Source organism: Rhinopithecus roxellana, chromosome 4, assembly GCF_007565055.1.
Source record: "Rhinopithecus roxellana isolate Shanxi Qingling chromosome 4, ASM756505v1, whole genome shotgun sequence".
Classification (NCBI taxonomy): Eukaryota; Metazoa; Chordata; class Mammalia; order Primates; family Cercopithecidae; genus Rhinopithecus; species Rhinopithecus roxellana.
Window position 1 is genome coordinate 76,675,896 of NC_044552.1, and position 27,678 is coordinate 76,703,573.

The 27,678-nt window shown below is 40.5% G+C and overlaps 1 protein-coding gene across 4 annotated transcripts in view; it reads left to right on the plus strand.

Moving 5' to 3' along the window:
* The first annotated feature begins 21,141 nt into the window (after positions 1-21,141).
* ATG5 (autophagy related 5) overlaps positions 21,142-27,678 on the plus strand; it is a 136,618-nt gene continuing 130,081 nt past the window's right edge. For 3 of the 4 annotated variants that reach the window (XM_010352504.2, XM_010352506.2, XM_030929147.1), the window contains exon 1: positions 21,142-21,436. The gene's annotated coding sequence lies outside the window, so the exon portion shown is untranslated. The remainder of the gene's footprint in view (positions 21,437-27,678) is intronic. The other variant, XM_010352505.2, reaches the window with a different exon arrangement.

A 27,678-nucleotide genomic window follows, 5' to 3' on the forward strand; every position in this document is an offset into this window, starting at 1 on the left:
GTCTCACTCCTAGGTATATACCCAAAAGAAAGAAAATCAAAGTAAATCAGTATATCAAAGAGATAACTGCACTTCCATGTTTATTGCAGCACTATTTACAATAACCAAGATTTGGAAGCAACCTAAGTGTCCATCAACAGATGAGTGGATAAAGAAAATGTGGTACATGTACACGATGGAGTACTATTCAGTCATTAAAAAGAATGAGATCATGTCAATTGCAACATGGATGGAAATAGAGGTCATTATGTTGAGTGAAATAAACCAGCCACAGACAGACAAACATCACATGTTCTCAATGATTAGTGGCAGCTAAAAAGACAACTGGACTCATGGAGATAGAGAGTAGAAGGATGGTTACTAGAGACTGGGATGGGTAGTGGGGGTGCAGTGAGGCAGAAGTGGGAATGGTTAATGGGTACAAAAGTAATTAGAAAGAATGAATAAGACCTAGCATTTGCTAGCACAACAGGGTGACTATAGTAAATAATATTTAATTGTACCTTTAAAAATAGCTAAAAGAGTATAATTGGATTGTTCATAACACAAAGGATAAATGCTTGAGGGGATAGATACCACATTTACCTTGAGGTGATTATTATGCATTGCATGCCTGTATCAAAATATCTCACATAACTCATGAATATATATACCTACCGTGTACCCACAAAAATTAAAAGTTATCTGACTTTAAAGTGATACCATCCTAACTTTATGTACTGAAGTTCATTCAAGACCTTAATTCAGGGATTCATGTGAGCTATAAAGAGAATTTACAGCCAGGCTTGGTGTGTAATCCCAGTACTTTGGGAGGCCGGGGCGGGTGGATCCCTTGAGTTTAGGAGTTCAGGACCAGCCTGGGCAACATGGTGAAACCCCATCTCTACAAAAACTACAAAAATTAGCCAGGCATGGTGGTATGTGCCTGTAGTCCCACCTAGTCAGGAGGCTGAGGTGGGAGGATCAACCGAGCCCAGGAGGGTGAGGTTGCAGTGAGCCGTGAGTAAGCCCCTGTACTCCATCCTAGGCAACAGAGCAAGACCGTGTCTCAAAGAAAAAAAAAAAAAAAGAACTTGGCCAATTACTACTTTTTCAAAAGAAAAAGAAAAGAGAACGTATTGGCAATTAGGAGTTAACACTGAAATTTTTAATAAATCCATCTTTTAGTTAATCAATAAGCATTGCTCAAGGTAGTGCTAAGTGCTACATTATCCCATGTATAAATTACCCATAACTAGTCAGTTAAGCAGCTAAGTGTGGGACCTGAGACATTCTTCAGGAGATTAAAATCTAGTTGGACACCTAAGACTAATAAACATCAAATGATTAAGGGATAAAATAAAAAAGTTGCTGCTGTAAATTTTTACCATTAGTTATTAGTTTACTAATCTAACACATAAAAACTAACAGTAAATTTTATTTTTGTCTCATGTCTTGGCCATACCTTAGTCAACTATTACTCCGCCTTCTTCCTAGCTTGGCCTAAATAACTAACCAGGACAACACTCATACCTGACACATTCAAATTGCCTGGATGCGGTCCTGTCCTGAAACTAAGATATACATCTACATACCACACAGGCTAAGCATTGACTACCTACGGTAAATTGAGAATATTATATAATTCTTCCAGATGAGTGAGGGCTTTGCAAGAGAGGATGTAATTATTATATGAAGAAATGAAAATAACAATCTCCTTTCTCATTTGCAATGCTTATTACATTGTATGAATTACATATTACCAGATTGTTTATTAATATTTGCCTTGTTCTGAAAAAGGATATGAGACTGTTAAGTGAAAATAGGTAACACATAAGCAATGAGCTGTGTGGGTTCTTTTCCCTACTCAGAAATATAGAATATAATTTCATATACTGTAGTAATGGCATAATAAAGTGGCTTAATAAGCAGCCAGTTTCAATTTCAAACATTGCTTAACTGACTAGTTATGGGTAATTTATACATGGGATAATGTAGCCCATTAGTTGCTACATTTATTTAGCATCCAGAGGTTTTGAGTAAATGAATCAATCAATTCAATTTAAAAACTAGTATAATTTATTTCCTCCTACTTAATTGACATTGGCTCTGATGTACCCATTACCTCAATTATGGAATTCTAGATTCAAGTCCATAGTACCAGATCTAGGACAGACTGTCATTTTAAAACAGAATTAAATGAGCTCATGTACCAGACATGGCTAGTTGCCAATACTCATTCTCCATTCTTCAAAACATTACCCTGATTCTGTTTGAGGTGAGAACACTATCCAACTAAAAATACTTGATTTCCCAGCTTGTTTTCCAGATAAAGGTAGTCATTTGGCACAATTATGACCAGTTAGATGTGGGTGAACATCTGTGGGGAGGAGTTGCTTCCTTGAGTGGAATGGTAAACCTTTGAAAGGAGGAAGCCCTTGGCCTCCATTCTTTCTGTCTTCTTTTCTTCTTCCTTCCTGAGACATGAATGTTATGCCAAAGAAGCCAAACCCATCTTATGGCCCAGAGGGTTGCAGGGCAGGAAGATAAAAGCATTTGGAACAACGATGCCACCATGGGGCCACTACCCAAGCCCTAGACTTCTTGTAATGTGAACAACAACAATGAAAAATCTAATTTTGGTTGAGTTTGCTGCCATGTGCTGTCAAATTACAAATACTATAAAGGTGCCCAAAGTGGGTGCCAAAAAAATATTAGCAATTATGTGAGAGATTCCTAAAGATCAGGAAATACTTTAGGAAAGCTTTAATTAATTAATAAATTAACATGAAAAAAGAGAAGTCTAATAGCAGGGAGGTAAAAACAATGATATTATTAATATTTATTATTATTATTATTTTTTAATAGAGACACAGTCTTCCTGTGCTGCCCAGGCTGGTCTTGAACTCCTGGGCTCAAGCAATCCTCCCAGTTTGGCCTCCCAAAGTGCTGGGATTACAGGCATGAGCCATCACACCCAGCCAATAGTTATTATTATGGTTAATTTTTTGAGTGCTTACCATACACCAGGCACCATGTAATATTGCATATATGATATAAATATAAATACGTATATAACATACAGCACATATATAAACAGATGTTTATATGTTATGTATATATAACATATATGTAATTTATTACTATAACAATCCTGTAGGGTTGCAACTATTGTTACCCCTATTTCATAGGTGAGAAGAATAAAGCTTAGGAAGGTTAAATAAATGAGACTACAGGCACATGCCACCACGCCTGGCTAGTTTTTTGTATTTTTAGTGGGGTCGGGGTTTCGCCATGTTGGTCAGGCTGGTCTTGAACTCCTGACCTCAGGTGTTCCACCTCCCTTGGCCTCCCAAAGTGCTGGGATTACAGGTGTGAGCTACCACACCTTGTCAAACATCCTGCTTTTTAAATGAAGTGTCAGATTAAGACACGTAGGCAAAAAAGCAATGCAGCAGCAACGCACGAAGAATAGGTTTATCTGTTAATCCCTAAATAACTGGTATTTGAGTATCAGGAACTACAGAGAAATCTACAGGGGAAGAGGAAAGGTCTGAAACTGTGGCCAAGAGACGCAAACTATGCACTGCCCTTCAGAACTTCATGATGGCAAAGAGCAGTTGATAATATTGAACTTGTGTTTACACAGATGTGTACATATTAAAATAAGACGTATTTGTTAAAGTGTGGTGGTGGCCAGGAGAATACACTTCACTGACCTTCTACTGAGTGAGAGTGATTGATCGAGGGCCCAGAGACTGAGCATGCTAGGGACTAGAGGGCAGTCCTATTTACACGGGACTCCTCTGACTGATAACTTTGGCTTGAGACGTCTCAAAATTTCTTGTTGCACCTACCTTAGACTACACTGGCTTCTATCCACTCGTTCTTCACCTGCTCCTTCGCTCCACTGATGGCTGGTTTTCCCAGGCCCTCCTCTCTGCCTACATTTTCCTTTTCTTTTTTTTTTTTTTTTTTTTTTTTTTTTGCGACGGAGTCTTGCTCTGTCGCCAGGGCTGGAGTGCAATGCAATGCTGTTATCTTGGCTCACTGCAACCTCCGCTCCCCCGGGTTCAAGCAATTCTCCTGCCTCAGCCTCCTGAGTAGCTGGGATTACAGGCGTGCGCCACCGCGCCCAGCTAATTTTTGTGTTTTTAGTAGAGGCGGGGTTTCACCCTATTCGTCAGGCTGGTCTCGAACTCCTGACCTCAGGTGATCTGCCCACTTCGGCCTCCCAAAGTGCTGTGATTACAGGCATGAGCCACAGAGCGTGGCTTTCTTTGTTTTTTGTTTTTTTTAGGGGTGTCCCTATGTTCCCCAGGCCAGTCTCAAACTCCTGGGCTCAAGCGATCCTTCTGCCTCAGCCTCTCAAAGTGCTAGGATTACAGGCATGAACCACCAATCTTCTATCACAGGGATTTCTCCTAGTGAAATATTTGCAAATTTAATCCTGTCCTGGAGTCTGCTTCTGGGAGGACCCAGACTAACATGAGTGATAAATGTCTTCTTACGAAAATGCCTCCAGTCTAGACTGCTCTCTCAAACTCTAGATCTCTTTAGATGTTCCCATAAAATTCCATAAGGATACTTTGCAGGTAATCCCCCACCTTTTCTATAGACTTAGTTTTTCTAGAGCATTCTTAGGGTCACAACAAATTTGAACAGAAGGTACAGAGATTTCCCGTCCCTATGAACAGCCCCCTCATCAACAACATTGCCTACCAGAGTGCCATTAACCAACTTTGAGTCCTAGGAGATACATGCTAAAAATTTTCTTCTTATCAGTCTTATCATTTCTTTGTATCATTAATATTAATACTTCAGCAAACAATGATGCTTAGAGTGATTCATGGGCTAATTTTAGACAGTCTCACTACATAAATAAGGCCTGTAGTTTACAATTGATGAACCTACATTTACACATTATCACACAGGGTCCATAGCTTACTACAGGGTTCACTCTTGGTGTTGTACAGTCTAGGGGTTTGAATAACTTATAATGACATGTGTCCACCATTCTAGTATCATGCAGAGTAGTTTCACTGCCCTAAAAGTTGCTGGTGCTTTACCTGTTCATCCCTCCCTCCCTTCAACCCCTGAATTTTTTTTTTTTTTTTTTTAGATGGAGTCTCACTGTGTTGCCCAGGCTGGAGTGCAGCTAAATGATCTCAGCTCACTGCAACCTCCGCCTCCCATGTTCAAGTGATTCTCCTGCCTCACCCTCCTATGTAGCTGGGATTACAGGCACCTGCCACCACATCCAGATAATTTTAGTATTTTTAGTAGAGACAGGGTTTTGCCATGTTGGCCAAGCTGGTCTCGAACTTCCAACCTCAGGTGATTCACCTGCTTCAGCCTCCCAAAGTACTGAATTACAGGCGTGAGCCACCATGTGGGGAAACCTTTTAAGTTTTACCATTTCCAGAATGTTGCGTAGTCAGGATCATACAGCATGTAGCCTTTTCGGGCTGGCTTTTTTCACTTAGTAACATATGTTTAAGTTTCATTAAATGTGTTTTCATGACTTGATGGCACATTTCTTTTTAGTGATGAATAATATTCTATTGTCTGTGTGTACTGCAGTTTATCCATTCACCCACTGAAGGACATCTTGGTTGCCTCCAAGTTTTGGTATTTGTGAATAAAGCTGCTACAAACATCCACGTGGACACAAGTTTTTGTATGAACACAAGTTTTCAACTCCTTTGTGTAAATACCAAGAGGCACAATTGCAGGATCAGATGGGAAGACTGTGTTTAGTTTTGTAAGAAGCCACCAAACGGTCTTCCAAAGTGGCTATACCATTTTGCATTCCCACTAGCAATGAATGAGACTTCCTGTTGCTCACATCCTCGCAGGCATTTGATGTTGCCAGTGGGTAATCTCCGTTTGGCATTGGTCTTGGTTAACAGCCTGAACACTAAGACCTCAGTCTCCCTCACAAACTCACCCCATCAGTCACTAAAGTCCATTGATTTTGCCTCTTGAACATTTCTTCTGTCCATCCTTTTCTTTCCATCCCACTACCTTGCCTTTCTCATCATTTCCCCATTGACTATGGTAGTTTTTTAATTGCTCCCATTGCCTCCAGAGACATCACTAGTCAAAACACACTTTGTTAGCCGGGAGTGGTGGTGTGGGCCTGTAGTCACAACTATCTGGGACAGTCCTAACTACATAAATAAGGCCTATAGGTTACAATTGATGAACCTACCTTTACACATCTATCATGCATGTCCACAGCTTACTACAGGGTTCACTCTTGTACAGTCTAGGGGTTTGGATAAATTTCTAATGACATGTATCTACCATTCTAGTATCATGTATAGTCATTTTATGCCCTAAAGGTCCTTGGTGCTTTTAGGGAGCCTTGCTGCCTCAGGAGCCTGAGGCGGGAGGATCATTTGAGTCCAAGGCTACAGTGAGCTATGATCGCACCACTGCACTCCAGCCTGGGCGACAGAAAAAGACCCTGTCTATTAAATAAACAAATACCTACTACGGTCTGAGGAAACTTCCAAAACCACACATCTGGTCATATCATGTCTTTAATTGAGACCTTTCCGTGGCTCCCCTCTGGTTTCAGTGGCTTTAGAACCTTTGTAACATGACCCACTGAAATAAAAACATTCCACATCAGGACTCAGTAAACACATTCTTATTCAAGATACGCACGTGTATGCATAATATATATAACTAAAATAAAAGTTTTATGAAACAAACTTACCCCTGCTACTTGTGATGCACTTTGATATTTTCTATTTTATTCTATTCTGTTCTGTTCTACAAAATTTTATTTCACACAAGAAATTATTGCAAACCACTCAATCTCACAATCTAGTAACAGATTATAACTAATAGTTTGAAAAAACCTAGAGGTCTAGAAGATGAAGTCCAAATTCCTTTCCTTGGCTTCTGGTCCTTCTCTTGATGTAAGCTTGGACAATAATTCCAGCTTCATTCATCTCACCAGTAAAGCCACTGAATGCCTGCTATGTGTCAGTTACGATGTGGGGAATTAAACAGTGAGTAATGAATGGCTCAGTGCCAACCAGAAAAGACAGTGCAGTATTTTGTGGGACGCAGCCCAGCAAAAGTGTATTACTATTCAATGATAAAATGAAGGTAAATACTGTTAAGACAGCACATAATAAGGAGATTCTTGGGGGAAGTAGAGAGTGCTTCCCGGAAGAAACCTCTAAAGTGACTTCTCACAGCTAAGTTGGAATTAATCAGGAAAAAGGGGTGGTGACAGGTATTGTCCCAGGCAATAGAAGTAGCCTGTTTATTGGAGGCAAAAGAGTGCATGAGTTTGTATCAGAAGGCTGAGCCTTTGAAGAGTAAAAAGTGATTCATTGTGGCTAGAGACTCAGAGCCCCAGGAGGCATAGGGTGGGAGATGCAGATGGCGAGGTAAAGAACGCCCCCTGGAGGATATTGAAGGCCACACTTCTCCTCCAGGCTTTCAGATTGCGTCCCAGGGAATCCAAGGCTCCACAGAGGGGCCTCGGGAACAGAGGGAGAGTATCAGATGAAGGTCAAGCAGGCCAGACTTTCCTTATCACCTTCAACCTGAGTAGCAGCGGCACAAGCATCGCGGCATTTTACATGGACCCATGTTGAAGACAGTGAAGAAAATAGAGTGGAGGAAGGCAAGACTGACAGCTGTGCCAAACTAGGAGAGTGGTAGCAAGAGGGTAAGAGGATAGGAGCGGCCAGAAACTTAAAGTCAGGAGAAAGAAAAGACAGCCCTGGGGATGTAATTTTGGACAAGTCCTCATATTTTACACCTTCCGTGTCTTTGTATATTTTGTTCCCTCTGCCTAGAGCAGGATTCTTGACCTTATTTATTCAGTGTTTTTCTTTTGCTGTCTGGGAAATCTAAGAATAATGTATTTAAAGGCATCAACGTACACATTACTACAAAGAAACCCCAATGTGTTAATATATAGTTATCAAAATATTAGGAACACAAAGTTGTGTTATATTGTTTCCTTATTAGTGCAATAAATAATAAGGTCTTACAGTAAGCCTTATAACTATTATAATTCCAAAGTAGTGAGTAGTAAATATTTCAAGGATCTGAATCAACTGCAATGTGAGTTGAATATATCTGTGATTCTATTGGTGACAAGTTACAAGTATTGCCAATACTACTCCAGTTTGAGGCCTGAATTTATAATGGAAGGAAATGCTAAATTTCAAACTGGAGGTTACTGAAAATAAAGATGAAATTATTTTCCCAACCAAAGTCTTCAAATCCTTGAATTGGAACCATGAACCCCTTGGTTACAGCCCTGGCTTAAAAGCCCTTTCCTTCCTTGTCTACCTGTTATATTCATTTATCTTCTAAGGTTTATCTTACATGTTGCTGCTAGTTATTCTTGAAGCTAGATTCTGAGATTCTGATGGCAGTTGTATGTAGTTTAATTACAGCCTGTGAGGGACTGCTGCGGTCCTTTTTTTGCTTACCAGTTCTCTCCCACACTGGAATGTGAGCTCCCTGAAGGCAGAAATTATTTCTGATGTACCTTAATAGCCTGAGTATCTTACACAGCCTTGCATCTAAAAGCCCATTGAATGAATGGACACACCGTTCCATGAGAACACTAATCACTTTAAATTGCTGGGGAGGGGTTGGAGTGTGTAGAAAATGATAACTTTATTTGTATCTCTCTTTCAGTAATACAGAAATTTCATGTTATAGTCAGTGGATGAAAAGAAGATAAGGAAATTGCCTAGCATAAGGCAGTAAACAAAATAAGGGTGCATAAATTGTGGATAGAAGTGTGTGACAAGTACAGCATGGAAGAACCCCATTGAAAAAAGAGTAGATTTGGCTGGGTGTGGTGGCTCACACCTGTAATCCCAGCACTTTGGGAGGCCGAGACAGGAGGATGGCTTGAGTCCAGGAGGTTGAAGCTGCAGTAAGCCATAATCACACCACTGCACTGCAGCCTGGGTGACAGAGTGATACTCTGTCTCAAGAAAAATAAAAATAAAAATAAAAAATAAAACATGCTGCTTGTCCCTGACATTCGAAGACAGCCTTTAGAAACTTATCTCTGCCAATTCTAACAATTAATATATGTAGGCAAATTATCCCTCAGAAAGATCTTCAGCATAACAGTTGTTGATAAAAGTGTCTATTAAATTTTAATTAGTACATTTTAAAGTAAAAAGAGAAATTATCTAAATGTCCCGCTCTGTAATTAAATGTGAATTACATTTTAGAATATTTTATTTAAAAAACACATTGCACTCTGAAAAGACATGGAGGAAACTTAAACGCATAGTACTATGTAAAAGAAACCAATCTGAAAAGGTTATGTAATGCCTAATCACAACTGTATAACATTGTGGAAAAGACAAAACTATGGAGACAGTAAAATGATGACTGATTGCCGGGAGTTAGGAAAGAGAGAGGGATAAATAGGCAGAGCACAGAAGATTCTTAGGGCAATGAAACTCCTCTATATGATACTACAGTTGTGGATACATGTCATACATTTGTGAGAACCTATGCAACGTACAACACCAAGTGTGAACCATAATGTAAGCCATGGACTTTAGGTGATAATTTTGTGTCAATGCAGGTTCATTGACTGTAATAAATATAGCACTCTGGGGCAGAATGTAAATTGTGGAGGTGGTTGTGTGCATGTGGGTGGGGGGATATAGAGGGTAGATGGGAACTCTCTCTACTTTTTGTTCACTTTTGCTGTGGACCTAAAACTGCCTTAAAAAATGAAGTTTATTAATTAAAAAAAAAAAAAACATGTTGCCCCCTCTTTCAAGTTTATTGTGTAAAAACTTAAATGTGTGAATTATATTTTTGTGAAGAATCTATGGAGCGATGGATGATACATACAACATATAGCCTATATATAATATAGTAACCATTTAAAAACTATGAAGAGAAATGCTTTTTTAAAAGTGCCATTTTAGTCAAGACTTTTGCTTCTTCTGAACTTTTATGACACTTTTTCCCTTGACCACTCCTGCCTTGCGCTTTGCTATATCTCTTGTGTAATGCTCTGTTTCCCAGTTTAGATTGTAAGCAATTCTAAGGCAGATCTGTGACTTAGATCCCTGTGTATTCCCCCACAGAGGGAGAGGACATTTCTAGCAGAATGAACACGGTAAGCAAAGGCACAGGGATGTGAGGACCGAACTCAGAGAGAGACCAGGGAGCCAGACAGCTGATGAGAGAGGAGCTGGAAAAGTGGATTCGGGTTAGATTTGGATTTTGTTCTGCAGGCAGTGAGGGTTTGGTTTTTATAAAAACAGGGCAGGGATATAATCAGAACAGTGCTAAAGAAGATTACTCTGGCAGCAGGTTGTAAAATGGATTGGCACAGGAGAGGACAGGCATACAGTCTAGTGAAGGACATAAAAACAGCAGCTCCTATTTATTGAGAGCTTACTATGTGTCAAGCACTGCAATAAACGTTTTATGTGCATCATTTCACTTAATCCTCACAAGTCCACAAGGCAGTTGCTATCATTATCTTTATTTCAGCTTGAGGAAAATGGAAAAGCAGAGGCTTGGAAAAGTTACATAACAGTTATGTTCTTGTGCATGTGACCTGTTCAGTTGCACAAGGCCTGGCACTGGCTTTCATGCTCTGCTGTCTCCATCTTGAGATTCTTAATTTTTAAACAAAGGGCCCTCACTTTCATTTTGTGCTGGGCATCAGAAATTATGTAGCCAGTCCTGGTTAGCTCATTTTGCCTGTGACCATATAGGCAATAGATTTCAGAGCAAGAATTTAAGAGTTCATGTCCTCAACCATTCTGCTCTGCTACACAAGCTCATGATCCAAATCACCAGTAAGATAATGTGAAGGAAATGGGGATGGATATTGAAAGAGAATATGAGGCCAGGCGCGGTGGCTCATGCCTGTAATCCCAGAACTTTGGGAGACCCAGGAGGGCGGATCACGAGGTCAGGAGATCGAGACCATCCTGGCTAACATGGTGAAACCCCATCTCTACTAAAAATACAAAAAAAATTAGACGGGCATGGTGGCAATCGCCTGTAGTCCCAGCTACTCAGGAGGCAGAGGCAGGAGAATGGTGTGAACCCAGGAGGCAGAGCTTGTAGCGAGCCAAGATCGCGCCACTACATTCCAGCCTGGGCAATAGAGTGAGACTCTGCCTCAAAAAAAGAAGAGAGAGAATATGAGTTAATACTTGGAAGGTTTAGAAGCTTTTTTTTTTTTTTCCGAAATTAAAATAATTTTGTTGTGAGAACGTTTTTAGAATTTCACAAGATCTTTTACAATAACCAGATGTTTCCTACTGGGAAACACTATCTTTACGTCTTTTTTTTTTTTTTTGACAGAGTCTCGTCTTGCTCTGTCGCCCAGGCTGAAGTCCAGTGATGCCATCTCAGCTCACTGCAACCTCTGCCTCCAGGGTTCAAGCGATTCTCCTACCTCTGCCTCCCGAGTAGCTGGGATTACAGGCACACACCACAATGCCCAGCTAAGCTTTTTATTTGTAGAGATGGGGTTGTGCCATGTTGGCCAGGCTGGTCTCAAATTCCTGACCTCATGTGATCCACCCGCCCCAGCCTCCCAAAGTGCTGGAATTACAGGCGTGAGCCACCACACCCAGTCTCTCTTTACCTCATTGAGGGTGCTGTTGGCTGGCCTTGCTGGCTGGGGAGCCCTGAGCTTTACCTCTGGTAGACTGTGACACCTGTTGACAACAACGCATTATTGCAAGAATCTATTTTGCTGTTTTAGAAATCAGGCTATCTTTATTTTTATTTTTTTTTTTAAAAAACTTGCCCTTCAGTTTTACACTTCCCAGATTATTTTTCTTTCTGATGTTCATTGAAAAAAACAGGTTGAAAAACTGCCTGGCTGATTCATCCTCAACTTTATTAAGAGTTTTTTTTTTTTTTTTTTTTTTTTTTTTTAAGAGACAGTGTCTCACTCTGTTGCCCAGGCTGGAGTGCAGTGGTGCAATCATAGCTCACTGTAGCCACAGACTCCTGGGCTCAAGGAATCTTCCCACTTCAGCCTCGAGTATCTAGGATTACAGACATGCACTATCATGCCCAGCTAATTTTTAAAATATTTTGTAGAGATGGGATCTCATTGTGTTGACTAGGCTGGTATCAAACTCCTGGTCTCAAGAAATTCTTCTGCCTTGGGCTTTCAAAGTGCTGCAACTACACCCGTGAGCCACCATACTGAGCCTGGAGCTTTTTACAGAAAAAAAATTCATATGGAAACAGTAAAAAAATGTGATACAAAGATTTTTTTAAGACAATATTAATTTATAGGATGAAAAATTAGAACACAAATGTGTAATAGTTACTAGTGTAGGCTAGGCATAGTGGCTTATGCCTGTAATCCCAGCACTTTGGGAGGCTGAGGTGGGCAGATCACGAGGTCAGGATCGAGACCATCTTGGCTAGCATGGTGAAACCCCGTCTCTACTAAAAATACAAAAATTAGCTGGGCGCGGTGGCTCAAGCCTGTAATCCCAGCACTTCGGGAGGCCGAGACGGGCGGATCACGAGGTCAGGAGATCGAGACCATCCTGGCTAACACGGTGAAACCCCGTCTCTACTAAAAAATATGCAAAAAAACTAGCCGGGCGAGGTGGCGGGCGCCTGTAGTCCCAGCTACTCAGGAGGCTGAGGCAGGAGAATGGCGTAAACTCGGGAGGCGGAGCTTGCAGTGAGCTGAGATCCGGCCACTGCACTCCAGCCCAGGAGACAGAGCGAGACTCCGTCTCAAAAAAACAAAACAAAACAAAACAAAAAAACAAAATACAAAAATTAGCCGGGTGTGGTAGCGGGCTCCTGTAGTCCCAGTTACTCAGGAGACTGAGGCAGGAGAATGGTATGAACCTGGGAGGTGGAGCTTGCAGTGAGCCGAGATCACACCACTGCGCTCCAGTCTGGGCAACAGAATGAGACTCCATCTCAAAAAAAAAAAAAAAAAGTTATGAGTGTATATGTATCTCTAAATAATATTTGGCATATTTCTTTAATTTAACCCTATGGAATCCATCTGTACAGACAGGTAGAGAAGATTCAGTAACTGGAGTAATACATATAGAGTTTTATAACATGCTATTTTTCAATGGACCCCTACATTTTATCTGTAACAGTGATAGAATTGCATACAGTGTTGTATAGTCCACATGGTAGTCACAGAAAACTTGCTCCAAATAGTGATTTTTAAAATATATATAGGCATATCTTGAAGATATTGAGGGTTTGGTTTCAGACCATTGCAATAAAATAGAGTGCTAAAAAGTGAGTAACACCATTTTCTTTTGGTTTTCCAATGCATATAAAAATTAATGTTTATACTATAAGGTACTATAAGGTAGTTTATTTAGAATGCAATAGTATTTTCTAAAAAACAATGTATATGCCTTAATTTAAAAATGATTTAGCCAGGCATGGTGGCTCATGCCTGTAATCCCAACACTTTGGGAGGCCAAGGTGGGAGGATTGCTTGGATCCAGGAGTTCAAGACCAGCCTGAGCCACATAGCAAGACCCTATCACTACAAAAAAAGTTAAAAGTTAGCCAACATAGTGGCATGTCCCTGTGGTCCCAGCTATTTAGAAGGCTAAGGCAGGAGGACGGCTTGAGCCTGGAAGATCAAGGATACAGTGAGCTATGATTATGCCACTGCACTCCAGCCTAGGCGACAGAGTGAGACCCTGAATCAAAACATATATATACTTTATTGCTAAAAATTCCTAACCATCATCTGAGCCTTCAGTAAGCGGTAATCTTTTTGCTGTTACAGGGTCTTGCCTCAATGCCGATGGCTGCTGACGGATCAGGGTGGTGGTTGCTAAAGGCTGGGATGGCTGCAACAATTTTTTACAATAAGACAATGAAGATTACCACGTTAATTGGCTCTTCATAAAAGATTTCACTGCAGCATGTGATGCTGTTTGACAGCATTTTACTCACACTAGAACTTGTTTGAAAATTAGAGTCAATCCTTTCAAACTCTGTTGCTGCTTTATCAGCTAAGTTTATGGAATATTCTACATCCTTTGTTGACATTTCAATAATGTTCACAGCATCTTCACCAGGAGTAGATTCTATCTCAAGAAATCATTTTCTTTGTTCACCCATAAGATGTAGCTCCTCATCTGTTAAAATTTTATTATGAGATTGCAGTAATTCAATAACATCTTCAGACTTACTTCTAGTTATAGTTATTGCTATTTCCACCACATCTGCAGTGACTTCCTCCACTGAAGTCTTGAACCTCTCAAAGTCATATTTGATTATTAGAATCAATTTCTGCCAAACTCTGTTAATGTAGGCAACATTTTGACTTCCTCCTGTGCATCACAAATGTTCGTTTTTGTTTGTTTGTTTGTTTGTTTTTGAGACAGGGTCTCACTCCATCACACAGGCTGCTGGAGTGCAGATCACAGCTCACTGCAGCCTCAAACACCCAGGCTTAAGTGATCCTCCCATCTCAGCCTCCCAAGCAGCTGGGACCACAGGTGCATGCCACCACACCTGGCTAACCTTTTTTTATTACTTATGGAGATGGTGTCTCATCATGTTGCCCAGGCTGGTCTCAAACTCCTGGGCTCAAGTGATCCTCCTGCCTCAGCTTCCCAAATGCTGGGATTACAGAAGTGAGCCACCGCACCTGGCCCAAGAATGTTCTTAATGGAATCTAGAATAATGAATGCTTTCCAGAATATTTTCAATTTACTTTGCCAGATCCATCAGAGGAATCACTATGTATGGTAGCTAATGCCTTAGAAAATGTATTTCTTAAACAATAAGACTTGAAAGTCAAAATTACTCCTTGATTCATGAGCTGAAGAATTCATGTTTTGTTAGCAGGCATGAAAACAACATTAATCTCCTTGTACATTTCCATCAGAGCCTTGGGTGATCATGTATACTATAAATGAGCAATAATATTTTGAAGGACTCTTTTTTACTGAGCAGTAGGTCTCAATAGTGGGTTTAAAATATTCAGTAAACCGTGCTATAAACAGGTGTGCTGTCATCCAGACTTTGTGTTCCATTTCTAGAGCACAAGCAGAATAGATTTAGCATAATTTGTAAGGGCCCTCGGATTTTTCAGAATGGCAAATACACATTGGCTTCAACTTAAAGTCACCAGCAACATTAGACTCTAACAAGAGAGTCAGCCTGTTCTTTGAAGCCAGGCATCAATTTCTCTCTAGCTATGGACATCCTAGATGGCATCTTCTTATAGAAGGCTGTTTTGTCTGTATTGAAAATCTGTTGTTTAGCATAGCCACCTTCATCAATGATTTTAGCTAGGTCTTCTGGGTCACTTGCTGCAGTTTCTACATCAGCACTTGCTGTGTTACCTTGCATTTTTATGTTATGGAGATGGCTTCTTTCCTCAAACTTCATGAACCAACCTTTGCTAGCTTCCAGTGTTTCTTCTGCAGCTTCCGCACCTCTCTCAGCTTTCGTAGAATTGAAGAGAGTTAGCGCCTTGCTCTGGATTAGGCTTTGGCTTAAGGATATGTTGTGGCTGGCTCAATCTTCTATCCAGACCATTCAAACTTTCTCCATATTAGCAATAAGGCTGTTTTGCTTTCCTATCATTTGCGTGTTCACTGGGATAGCACTTTTAATTTCCATCAAGAACTTTTCTTTCACATTCATAACTTGGCTGTTTAGCCCAAGCGGACTGCTTTTGGCCTGTCCTGGCTTTTGATATGCCTTCCTCACTAAGTTTAGTCATTACTAGCTTTTGACTTAAAGTGAGAGATGTGCATTTATTTTTTGCTTTTACCTGAACACTTAGAGGCCATTATAGGGTTATTGATTGGCCCAATTTCAATATTGTAGTGTCTCAGGGAATAGGGAGGCTAGAGGAGAGGGAAAGAGACAGGGGAAGGGCCAGTGGGCTGAGCAGTCAGAACACACACATTTATGAATTAAGTTCACCATCTTATATGGATGTGGTTCATACTGCCCCGAAACAATTACTATAGTAACATCAAAGACCACTGATCACAGATCACCAGAACAGATATAATAATAATGAAAATGTTTGAAATATTGGGAGACTTGCCAAAATGTGACAGAGATATGAAGTAAGCACATGCTGTTGGAAAAACGGCGCCAATAGACTTGCCTGATGCAGGGTTGCCACAAATCTACAATTTGTAAAAAACACACTCTGCGAAGAGCAATAAGGTGAAGCACTATGTAACGAGCCATGCTTCCGTTATGCTTCAGTGGTGGTCAGGCAGCAACACATTAGAAAGACCACACTTCAGAAGCAGCTGAAGCGTATTTACATTTATTTATTTATTTATTTATTTATTTATTTATTTATTTATTTTCGAGACGGAGTCTCACTCTGTCACCCAGTCTGGAGTGCAGCGGCATGATCTCAGCTCACTGCAACATCCACCTCCTGGGTTCAAGTGATTCTCATGCTTCAGCCTCCCAAATAGCTGGGACTATAGGTGCTTGCCACCACAGCCTGCTAAGTTTTTGTATTTTTAGTACAGACAGGGTTTCACCATGCTGGCCAGGCTGGTCTAGAACTCCTGACCTCAAGTGATCTGCCCACCTCAGCCTCCCAAGGTGCTGGGATTGCAGACGTGAGCCACTGTGCCCAGCCCAAATCCCATATATTTTAGATGTTGCTAATTGCATGTATGAGATCCCATTTTTAACATTTATCATACTTTTGGGCAAGCCAAAAATAAAAACCCATCTCTGATGTTTACTATGCTAATTAGCAAACCATGTGATGTGGATCAAGATGGTGATCATAGGCGTCCTTGTGATATGCTATGCGCTCCTGAAGTGTGGTCTTTTTAATGTGTTGCTGCCTGACCATCATGGAAGCCTGGAATTCTCAGTTTGTGTGAGTAGAATTGAAGCTTATATACTGGCACATTCATAATATCACATTTCATATGCTGAAGTAGGTTAATGTATGTTACAGCAATCATACAGGTTCTCCAGTTCCAGCATGTGGAACTCCAGTTTGTAGCCTTTTTATATAGCAATTCATGCCAGCTTTGTAGGAGTCTCCATTCTAGCAGGGGAGAGGTATCATTTGAGGAAGGATAAAAGGGTAGAGTAACAGAAGTGTGGTTGTGTTCTGGGAAGGCACTGCAGAGTGTGCAGCCAGATGGAAGAAGTGATGCCTTCCCCCATACAGATCCTAAAACTGACACTGAGACAGGATGCAGTGATGGTGGAAAACTTTAAATGCTAATGACTGCTGGAGACCCACTCTGCTAATGGCAGTGCATCTCAATTACTTTCAACTTGCCTTGCCAATTTTCTCCCTCAGACATCAAAGAAGTAACAAAGAAAACGACCACTTTCTACCTAAACTCTAAGCTATATGGAACAATTTAGATTATGAGGTGAAACGGATGGGAATCCTAGAAGAAAGCACATGTTCAGCTTAATTTACTTTGACAAACATTTGATAAATGCCAGGCATTATTTTGGACATTGGTGATCAAAAAATGACCGAGGAAACTATGAGGACCAACAAACCCAAACTGGATGAGTCAGGAAATATTTTCCAAAACACTAATTGAGTCTTAAAAATGAGTGGTGTGTGCCAAGTGAAGAAGAAAGAATGTGGCAATGGTGCTGGGGCTGGGGGGTAGTGTTCCAGGCAGCAGGGACAACAGCAATAAAGTCATAGAAGCATGGCATAGCCTTAGGGCACAGAAGTCTTACAAAATATTGGATACTGTTGGATTTTGAAGCACCAGGCAGGGAGAGCAGGGGAAGGAAGCTAGAAGGAAAGAAGATATTAGCCATAAAGGACCTTGTTTATCATGCTAAGAAATTTGGAATTTGCCTAGAATGAATCCATAAAAGGTGTTAAACAGAAGAGTGACATTGTTAGAATGCATTTTAGATAGCATGCACTGGTTAGACCCTGGGACAGGTAGAGCAGGACTGGAGGCAGGGAGATCAGGGGGAAGCTATGCTAACAGTTCACACATGATGAAGGTTAAAGGAAGCGTTTTAATAGGATGGGAGGACATTTGAGCATATGTATAGGATGAAGGAAGAAACTAGTAGTAAGGGAAATCTGGGAGATGGGATAATTAGTTGGAGCACAGTCAGAAGAGTTATAGCTGAAGTATTAATAGAATTAAATTAGGCTTAAATCATTCCTCTGAAGCCCACAGACAGAGATAAAAGAGAGCAGAATGGGACCTTGGGTCGGGAAGTAATAGCATGATGACCAGTGACGGTTAGAGTTCATGGAGGCAGTCAGATAACTTACATTTTAGGAAAGTAGATTTAAATACATTTAGAGTAAAGTTATGATCCCACAGCTTTGTGTCTTGGAATTTGTGAGGCGTGCAAAAATAAAAGCCAGACCTTATAGTGAAAAGAAAAGAAAGCGATTTATTAACAAAGACTTCTTTGGAGTCTCTCCTTAGAAACCAGAATTTGGGAGGACTTGTGTATTAGACTTTTGTTGAAAAGAGGACTTTATAAACAAGTTCCCACGAATCAAAAGCTGCCTGAGACTGCCGAGACCAGTTCGGTCGGGGAAACCCTAAGCCAGCAGTGCTAGAGGAATTAAAGACACACACACAGAAATATAGAGGTGTGAAGTGGGAAATCAGGGGTCTCACAGCCTTCAGAGCTGAGAGCCTCGAACAGAGATTTACCTATGTATTTATTAACAGCAAGCCAGTCATTAGCATTGTTTCTACAGATATTAAATTAACTAAAAGTATCCCTTATGGGAAACGAAGGGATGGATTGAATTAAAGGAATAGGTTGGGCTAGCTAACTGCAGCAGGAGCATGTCCTTAAGGCACAGATTGCTCATGCTATTGTTTGTGGCTTAAGAATGCCTTTAAGCGATTTTCCACCCTGGGCGCGTCAGGTGTTCCTTGCCCTTATTCCTGTAATCTCACAACCTTCCAGCCTGGGCTTTATGGCCATCATGAACATGTCACAGTGCTGCAGAGATTTTGTTTATGGCCAGTTTTGGGGCCAGTATATGGCCAGATTCTGGGGGGCTTGTTCCCAACAGAGAGTCACCTCCAATAAGCTAAAGCTTGGAGGAAATGGTAAGGCCAACCAAAAAGAGCTCTTTAAAAGTTATCTTCATAGAAAAAAAATTTAAAATTTGCAGTGCCACTGATTTGGAGAGAAGGCATAATGTTCACAAATGGAAATGACAGAGAACAAACATAAAATTCCCTTTACTTGCAAATTTTTGCTCAAGGAGCATGATCATCAAATAGAAAAGTGTAACAACTATTTAATAGGAACACTGATAACTGGACCATATCCAGAGGAGAGATATGCCATGTGAAAACTGGCTGAAAGAAATGACAATGTTTATCCCTGAGTGCATTATGGGAACCTTTTCATATTGAAATGCTGTCTTTTAGAAGAAGGGTTAGTTATTTCTGTTGTATGTTGTAGATGGGTGAGGAAGAGAGAAGGACAAGGGGAGAAAGGAAGAAAACAGAGTTAATTTATAAAAATTACAGGAAGTTGAATTTTAAGTCAAGCCAAGTAATCACCTTTCACCTATTAGGTTTCTTCATACATAGTTTTGCCCCAACAATTTTTGTTTTTTTGTTTTTTTTGAGACAGGGTCTCCCTCTGTCCCCCAGGCTGCAGTAATACAATCATAGCTCGCTGTAACCTTGACCTCCTGGGCTCATGTAATCCTCCTTCCTCAACCACAGGAGTAGCTGGGACTATAGGCGCATGCCACCACGCCCTCCTAATTTTTGTGTTTTTTGTAGAGATGGAGTCTTGCCATGCTGTGCAGGCTGGTCTTGAACTCCTGGGCTCAAGCTATCCTCTTACCTGGGCCTCCCAAAGTGCTGGGATTATAGGCATGAGCCACCGTGCCTGGCCCCAACATTTTGTTAGGAAAGAATTTTGAACACACAGCAAAGTTGAACAAATTTTACAGTGAATATCCATTTACAATGAACCTAGATCCTACCATCTAGATTCTACCATTATATTTTACCATTATATTTTACTGTACTTGGTTAATCACATATTTATCCATCTACGTGCCCTTAAATCCATCTTATTTTTTTGATACATTTTAAAGGAAATTTTATATACTTTTGTCTGACACTGGGAAGATAATGCACCTTAATCCCACGAGCTTTCTTACAGAGGCTAATGGCTGTTTACTGGGGACATTGTAGTGAGGATTTCTGCACTGAGTAGGTGAGGAGGACCAGAACTGTGGCTTTCAAACTTTTCTGACTGCTACCCTTACTAAGAAATGTATTTCACTTCCTGTGCAGTGTACACATATACATACTGAAGTAAAAATTTCAGGAAACAATATTTACCCTTTACATGTGTGAAGCATGCTGACATTTTCTATTTTATTTCATTTAAAAAGATGCTGGGCATGCTTCCCTAACTCGATTTAGATACCCACTAATGGGCTGTAATTTACCATGTTAAAATCATTGTACTTAGTCCAACTCCAAGAAGATTTTTCTTTTTAAAAGAATCCCGTGGCTACTACTAGAATTTTCCTTATCTTCCCAATTATCAAGAACCTGTTTTTAGTCTCAGCACAGTACTTACTTAACATGCATGGCGTTAAGGCATGTGTAATTAAGAGAAAAACCTTAAATTCCTGGTAAGACTTCTGGATAGAGCCAATTCAAACATTCTTTATTAGTAAGTTTACTAATTATTTTTACAAACAGTGGGATAAAGATATATAATCTTGGATGGGTGGGAGGGTTCAGTACTCATATAGTCTTCTGTTAAATTAGGCTATTAATGAATGCCTGCGATGGTTCCAACAAAGTAGAGAATAAGATCAAATGAGAAAATGGATGGGAAAGTGCTTTGTAAACTAATGTTTTATTAATACTGTTGTGTGATGCCAGGAAGAAAGGGATGTTGCGATCAAGCTCTAGGGAGGCAGTGTTTCAGTATTTTAAAAGCTGTTCTTGTGGAACTGTCACATTAACCTCCCCAAGCCCCAATAACTACGCTTTGACGCGAGACTCTCACAAGAGGGTAGAAGCTATGAACTTGGAGGCGTTTGGCCCCTAGTTCAAGCGTCCTGCTCCTTTGGCGCATGCTCAGGAGCGACTCGGGCCTCCTCGCTGGGTTGGGCAGAACACGGAGGGCGGAGTTCGGGCCACGTGGGGTCGCGTGACGTCATCTCCAGGCGCCGAGGGTGACTGGACTTGTGGGGCGCTTCCAGGGCTCCGCGGCGCTGCCGGTTTTATTCGCTGGATACCAGAGGGCGGAAGTGCAGCAGGGTTTGGCTCCGACCTCCGCGCCGGTGCTTTTTGCGGCTGCGCGGGCTTCCTGGAGTCCTGCTACCGCGTCCCCGCAGGGCAGTGTGTCAGGTGGGCATCCTGCCCCGCCGCCCCACCGGAGCTCGGAATCCAGGCGTACCCACCAGTGCGGGGAGCCGGAAGGAGGAGCCGTTGCTTCGGGTAGGGTACGTGTGTGTGTCCCCTTGTGTGATGAAATTCCTAGAGGAGGAGGGCTGGGGAGGGGCCAGGTAGGTGTGGTAGGAAGGAGGGGTGAAGCTGCCTGGAGGAGCGCCCGCCCGGCGGCGATGGAGGGTGAAGGTGGTTCCTCCCGGCAGAGGTGGAGTTGGCGAGACGCCGCCCCCGGAGCCCTGGGGCCGGTTGGCGGGTGTGGCCTGTGGGGTCCCTCTTGGGGTACATGTCTGTTGCTCACTAAGGTAGGAAAGCGAGAGTCTAGTCACAGGCTCTAGAGTTCAGTTCAGGAACTGCATTTTTCCTGAACACACAGTTATTTAAACCTTCATTGCACAGTGCAGTGTGAGTCTGTCCAAACTCGGTGGGTATGTCCTCCAAACAATTTATCTATTTACGATATTCCTTGTCTCAATAATTATATTTAGTGCTACCAAAGACATTTTCTGTTGGCAAGACACTTTTACATATTTCTTTTGTACTTTGGATTATTTTACAATTATCCTGAACTTGAGGAACCTAGGAAACTGTTGGTTCTAGATTTTTCTGAGGGGTGAGTAGGCACAGCATGTCTTGAGCAGTCAGAACCCGGAGACTTATCAGGCAGTAGCTGAACTTCCAAAGCCTTCCAGAATTGGCTTGTTAGATTTCTGAGACCTTGAAACTGGATACTTGGCTCTGAACTGAACTATTTGTGATTTTCATAGAGGGAGTTTCTGGTTGAATTTTGAATTTGAAAATGAGGATGTTGGGCTGAGGGTAGTAGTTGAAAGGTATTTTACACCAGATTTAAGCCTGTGCATTGATCTTCAAAGATATGCTACTTAAAATTGGGGAAAAGTGGATGGAATGGAACTGTATGGATATGGGTTTTTAGAATAGTGCACACACCTCAAGTCTGTGTTTATTTCATTAATTTCCCCCAAACTGAGTACCTCCTATGTGTTAGGCACTGGACAAAACAGTAAACAAAATAGTGAGCAAAAGAATAAAAATTCCTGCCATCATGAAGTTCCACTTTGGGGATGGGGTGAGAAGACATTGATACAAAAATTAAGGTACAGTCTTTCGTATCCCTCGGCATCTCTGGGAGATTGGTTCCAGGACCTCCCTTGGATACCAAAGTCCTCAAATGGTCAAGTCCCTGACAGAAAATGGTGTAGTCTTTGCAGATAGCCTATGCACATCCTCCTATCTTTAGTTCAATTGTGCATTATTTATAATACCCAATACAACTGAAATGCTATATAAATAGTTGGTATGGTGTATTGTTTAGGGAATAATGACAAGAAAGAGTCTATACATGTTCAGTACTGACTTTTTTTCTTCCCTGAATGGTTTTTCATCCATGATTGGTTGGATAAAAGGACAAAGAACCCATGGGTAGGGAGGGCCAAGTGTATATGTCAAGTGGCCAAAAGTGCTAGAGAATAAAACCAAAGCAGTGCAGGGGTATAGGGAAAGCCAGGAGATGGAAGTGGTGGCCATAGAAAAGATGATATTAACATGGAGGCCTATAGATGATAAAGAAGGGTGCCACTTGGAAAGAGCTACCACTGAAGCCCTGAGGCAGGTGCATACTAGCTAGTTTGACTGGAAAATAATGAACAAGAGGGAAAGAAGTAGTGGATACTTAGGTGGAAATGGGGCCAAGTCTTTTAGGACCATGTAGGAATTTATAAGAACTTTAATTTGTACTTTGAATGAGATGGGTTTTGAGTGAGGAGTAAGTTGATCTAACTTGTGTTTTAAAAGGTCTGATTGCTGTGTTGACTGTATGCAGCAGATGCAGAAATAAGAGTTGTTAGTAGGCCATTGACTGCATTTATCCAGGTTAAAGGTCAAGGTGACGAATCAGGGTAGTAATAGTGGAGGTAGTGCGAAATGACCAGATTTACTTTGAGAGCAGTCAGGTAGAAGAAGGGTCAAGGAGGACTCCAAGGGAGTCCTGAGCAGACTGAGCAGCTGAAGAATAGCACTTGGTTGGGCATGGTGGCTCATACTTGTAATACCATGTTTGAGAGAATCCCCAGCCTGGGCAACATAACGAGACCCTGTCTCTACAAAAAAAAAAAAAAAAAATTAGCTGGGCATAGTGGCATGAGCCTGTAGTCCTAGCTACTTGGGAAGCTGAGATGGGAGGGAAGGATCACTTGACCCCCTTGAGCTCAAGGTTACAGTGGCCAATGATCCTTCACTGTAGTCCATCCTGGGTGACAGCAAGACCCTGTCTCTTAAAAGAAAAAAAAAAAGGACTTTTCCACTTAGCAAAACAGAAAAGACCACAGAGTGATAGTGATAGGAGAGAGGGGGAAGGAAGAATCTGAAATGGTTTTCCATTTTGCATATGTTACATTTCTAAATGGAAATGTCATATGTAGTAGTATATGTGAAGCCAGGCAGTTCAAAAAGAGAAGTTTGGACAGGGGATAAAACTGTGAGAGTGTAAATGTATAAGTGGTATTTAAAACCATGTGAGAGATCTCCAAGGGAGTGGTTCAAGGACTGAGTCCTGGGGCATTTCAACATTTAGAGTTTGGAGAGATTTACAAAATTTCCTCCCTCCCAGGGTGGGACTGTTGAGTAAAATTCCTCTTGAGAATCACTGATTCACAGTAAGCGGATAGAAGGAAATAGAAAACAAGGTCATTAGCTGAGAGAGAGAGAGGAGGAGAAAGAAGTGAACGTTTGAGGGAGAAGGTATGGAATAGTGATGTAGGAAAGGGGGAGAATAAATGGACTAGGGAAAAGTAGGAACACTAGGCAGTACCAAGGGCCCGGTTTTGAGGTTAGTGTTTATGAATTTAAAGGAAGACCAGCCAGCATATATTATTATTTTTTGATGTTTACGCACTTAGTCTAGTAAGTATTTGATATTTCTAGGTAGTTGGGAGTTCTGTCAACGAAAATTACTTCAGGTAGTAGGTTAGTCTTTCTTGGTACATAGTGTGAAAGAGACTATTAGTTGTGCATTATATTGTTATCACACCGTGCCATTTTCTAAATGACTGATTGGTTAACAGATGTTTTTGGTGGGCACCTACTCTGTCCCAGGCTCTGAACTAGATGCAGAAAATAGAACAGTCAAGAATAGTCCCTGCCCTCAAAAAACTTACTTCTAGTAGATTGCATCATGGGTTGGAATTTTTTTATTTCCAAGATATTTCCTTGAAATTGGATGGATGGTGATAATGGTGTAGTGTATGTAGGAGAGAGAAAATCTTTCTAAAATAACAGAATATGCTGAATTTAAAGCATGACTGTACTGATTTGCAAAGGAGTTTAGGGATAAAATTTCTTAAGTAGCTAGATTCATATTTTATATATTTTTCCCCATTATTTAACAAAAATGTCAAAGCCTGCTATCTGCTAACTATACTAATATTGGTGATTAGAAGGTACATATGACTAAATTTTGCTGTCAAAGAAAATTTCAGTGTGGGGAGGGGCAGGAGACAGATAAGATAAACAGGAATTGCATTGCATGGTATTGCATGCTATTAAAGAAGTAATTAGACTGGAGGCTGCTTAGGGGAAAGCTTCCCAAGGAGCTGATATTAAGCCTAAGAGAATTAAGAGTTGGCTAAAAGAAGAGGGAAAAAGTGTTCAAGCAGAGGGGCCATGGAAGTATGAGGAAACTGTGTACTAAAAACATACATTGTTTATTGAGTGGTTACCAAATGTACTAAACACCTAACAGCCCTGTGAAAATTATAATTATCTTCATTTCACAAATATGAGAGTCAAAGAGGATGGGTTTGTTGTCCAAGACACGTAACTAATAGGTGGAAATCAGGATTTAAACCCATGTCAGTCTGATTTCAAAGCCCCTTAACTATCTGATTGTATTTTGCATGCTGTCAGCATCTAAACTTCCTTTCCCTTGTTCTTTATCCCTCATTTTTCACCAACTTCTCTTTCTTCCTTGGAAAGACTCATCTGTTTTTCACCAGTCCACGACTACCTCTATAGGTCAAGCACTCATTACTTTTTCCCTTAGTTGCTGAAATTACTTCCTGGCTAGCCTCTCTGACTCAAGGCTCTCCTTTTGTGCACTGTTACCACATAATTGTTTTTATTTTACCATTCTAAAACCTGTAGGCACTATAGGACTGGTGGATGAAATTGAGATCCACCCCCAGTCTTGTTTGGTATGTTTCATGGTCTAGTCTCATTTTACTTACATTTACAGATTTGACATTAGAGGAATAATAATTGCTTGCTAGCACTTACCATGTGTCCATTATTGTATCAAACACTTTATGGAATTTTTTTTTTTTCCAGAATAACCTTGTGACTTGGGTAATAGTAATTCCATTTCACAAGTAAGGAAATTGAAGCTTAGTGAGGTGAAGCGACTTGCCTAAAGGTCACATGTGATGTTAAAACATGTTTTGGTATCAGCTCTTTCATTATCTATTAATACTACTCTCAACCCAAAATTTCCTTAAAAGTTGGCACATATATTGCGCCTGCCCACTTAATGCCTTTATTGATGCTATTTTGGCCTGTTAGAATATTTGTCATCTTTTTGCCTGTCTATATTCTACCCATTCTTCAAGTTGCACATCTTTTAAAATTCTTTGAACACTATAGGATGTATTAATATCTCCAACTCCCCTCTTTCCCATGCCCCATGAAAGCTCTCACAAAGTAACATTTAATTATACCATGGACATACGGATGTTTTGGAGTTGGGAGGGATGATGGCAGTCCGTATAGTATGATGGAAAGAATATGAGATTAGAAACCTGAGTTAGGATGTGACTTCTAATTTTGGGTCTGCCATTTATTAGCCACAAGATTTTAGAAAAATCATCTGACATCCTCTTCTCAAATTTATCATTTGTAAAATGGGAACATATAGGCTTGTGTGTATCAAGTGTGAGGTAATATAAAATGTATAGTATTTCTGGAGTTACTTGATATTTAAAGTAGTATATTATCTACTGTTATCTAATTTTTATTATCTAATCTCACCTGCTTACCTCATTTTTCGGGATTCTGTTTAGTTCTGTAATTTTATATCATACGCTGTCTTTCCAACACATTCAAATTCAGTAAGCATTTTTTGAGCACCTACTGAATTCCAGATACCATTCCAAGTATCAGAGGTGAAGAGATGAATGAGATATGATCCTTCTCCCTAAGGGAATCTATTGCAGTATACTGGAGGAGACGTACAAATAAATACCATTGATAGAAACTTACAAGGGTAGAGGAAAAGTAGAGGTGCCAAGAGAAAACAAGGCGAGTTCTGCCTGAATCATGTGTAGAAGAAAGGTTATTTTGAGCTGGGTCCTAAGGGATGTTTAAGTTGGAAGACAAGGTGAAGAAGGCTGCTTTAGGGTAAGGGTACCACCAGCATGGGCAAAGGCACAGAAAGGACAGAAAGTGCATGGTATGTTTAGTAGATTTGGAGATTATACTTTGTTAATGACTGAGGTTTTTAAAAGTCCGTTATTGTTGTTCTTCTAACACCTGCCACACAGCTAGGCATATCAAGTGATTAAATATTTGACTGTAAATTGCATATTATTAGCAGTGATTACTGCAAAATTTTTAGCTTTTTTATACCTGTAATTCCTACTTATGTTATATAATGCTTTTGATTATTATTAGTTTTTGAAGTCTTTAAATGTTGACTTTTAAACATTTTTTGAGACATGTTCTTGTTCTGTAAATTATAACTGGTAGATAACCTTTATAGTACATATTATATGATGGACATTGTTCAAGTGCTTTACATGTATTAATTCATTTAATTCTTGTATCTAATGTGGTAGGTGCTGTTTTCCCATTTTTCAGATGAGAAAACAGAAATAGAGAAGTTAAATGACTTACTTGAGGTCACACTGTAAGTGGTGGAGCTGGTTTTGGGTCCACACAGTCTGGCTCCACATTTTACATTTCTGACTCCTACTCTATAGTGCCTCTCAAGAGTAAATTTTGTTTTATTGCCTCTTTAAAAAAGGATTATTGAAAACTTACATCCTTTAGTTTTATTCATGTATCCCTTCTTTTTCTTACGTATTTTTAAAGTTAAGTGTATTCACTGGAGACATGCTTTCTTATATAATTTATTATAGGTAAATATTAATATGGAAAGATTAACATTTTAAGAGCCTATAAATTTGGGTCTGTGTATTTTGAGGCAGTAAGCAGCCTCGTTTGCAGTTTTCATAAATCTGTTTTGCAGAGTTTGTTTGTTTTGCAAAATTTGTATCAGCTCTACTGT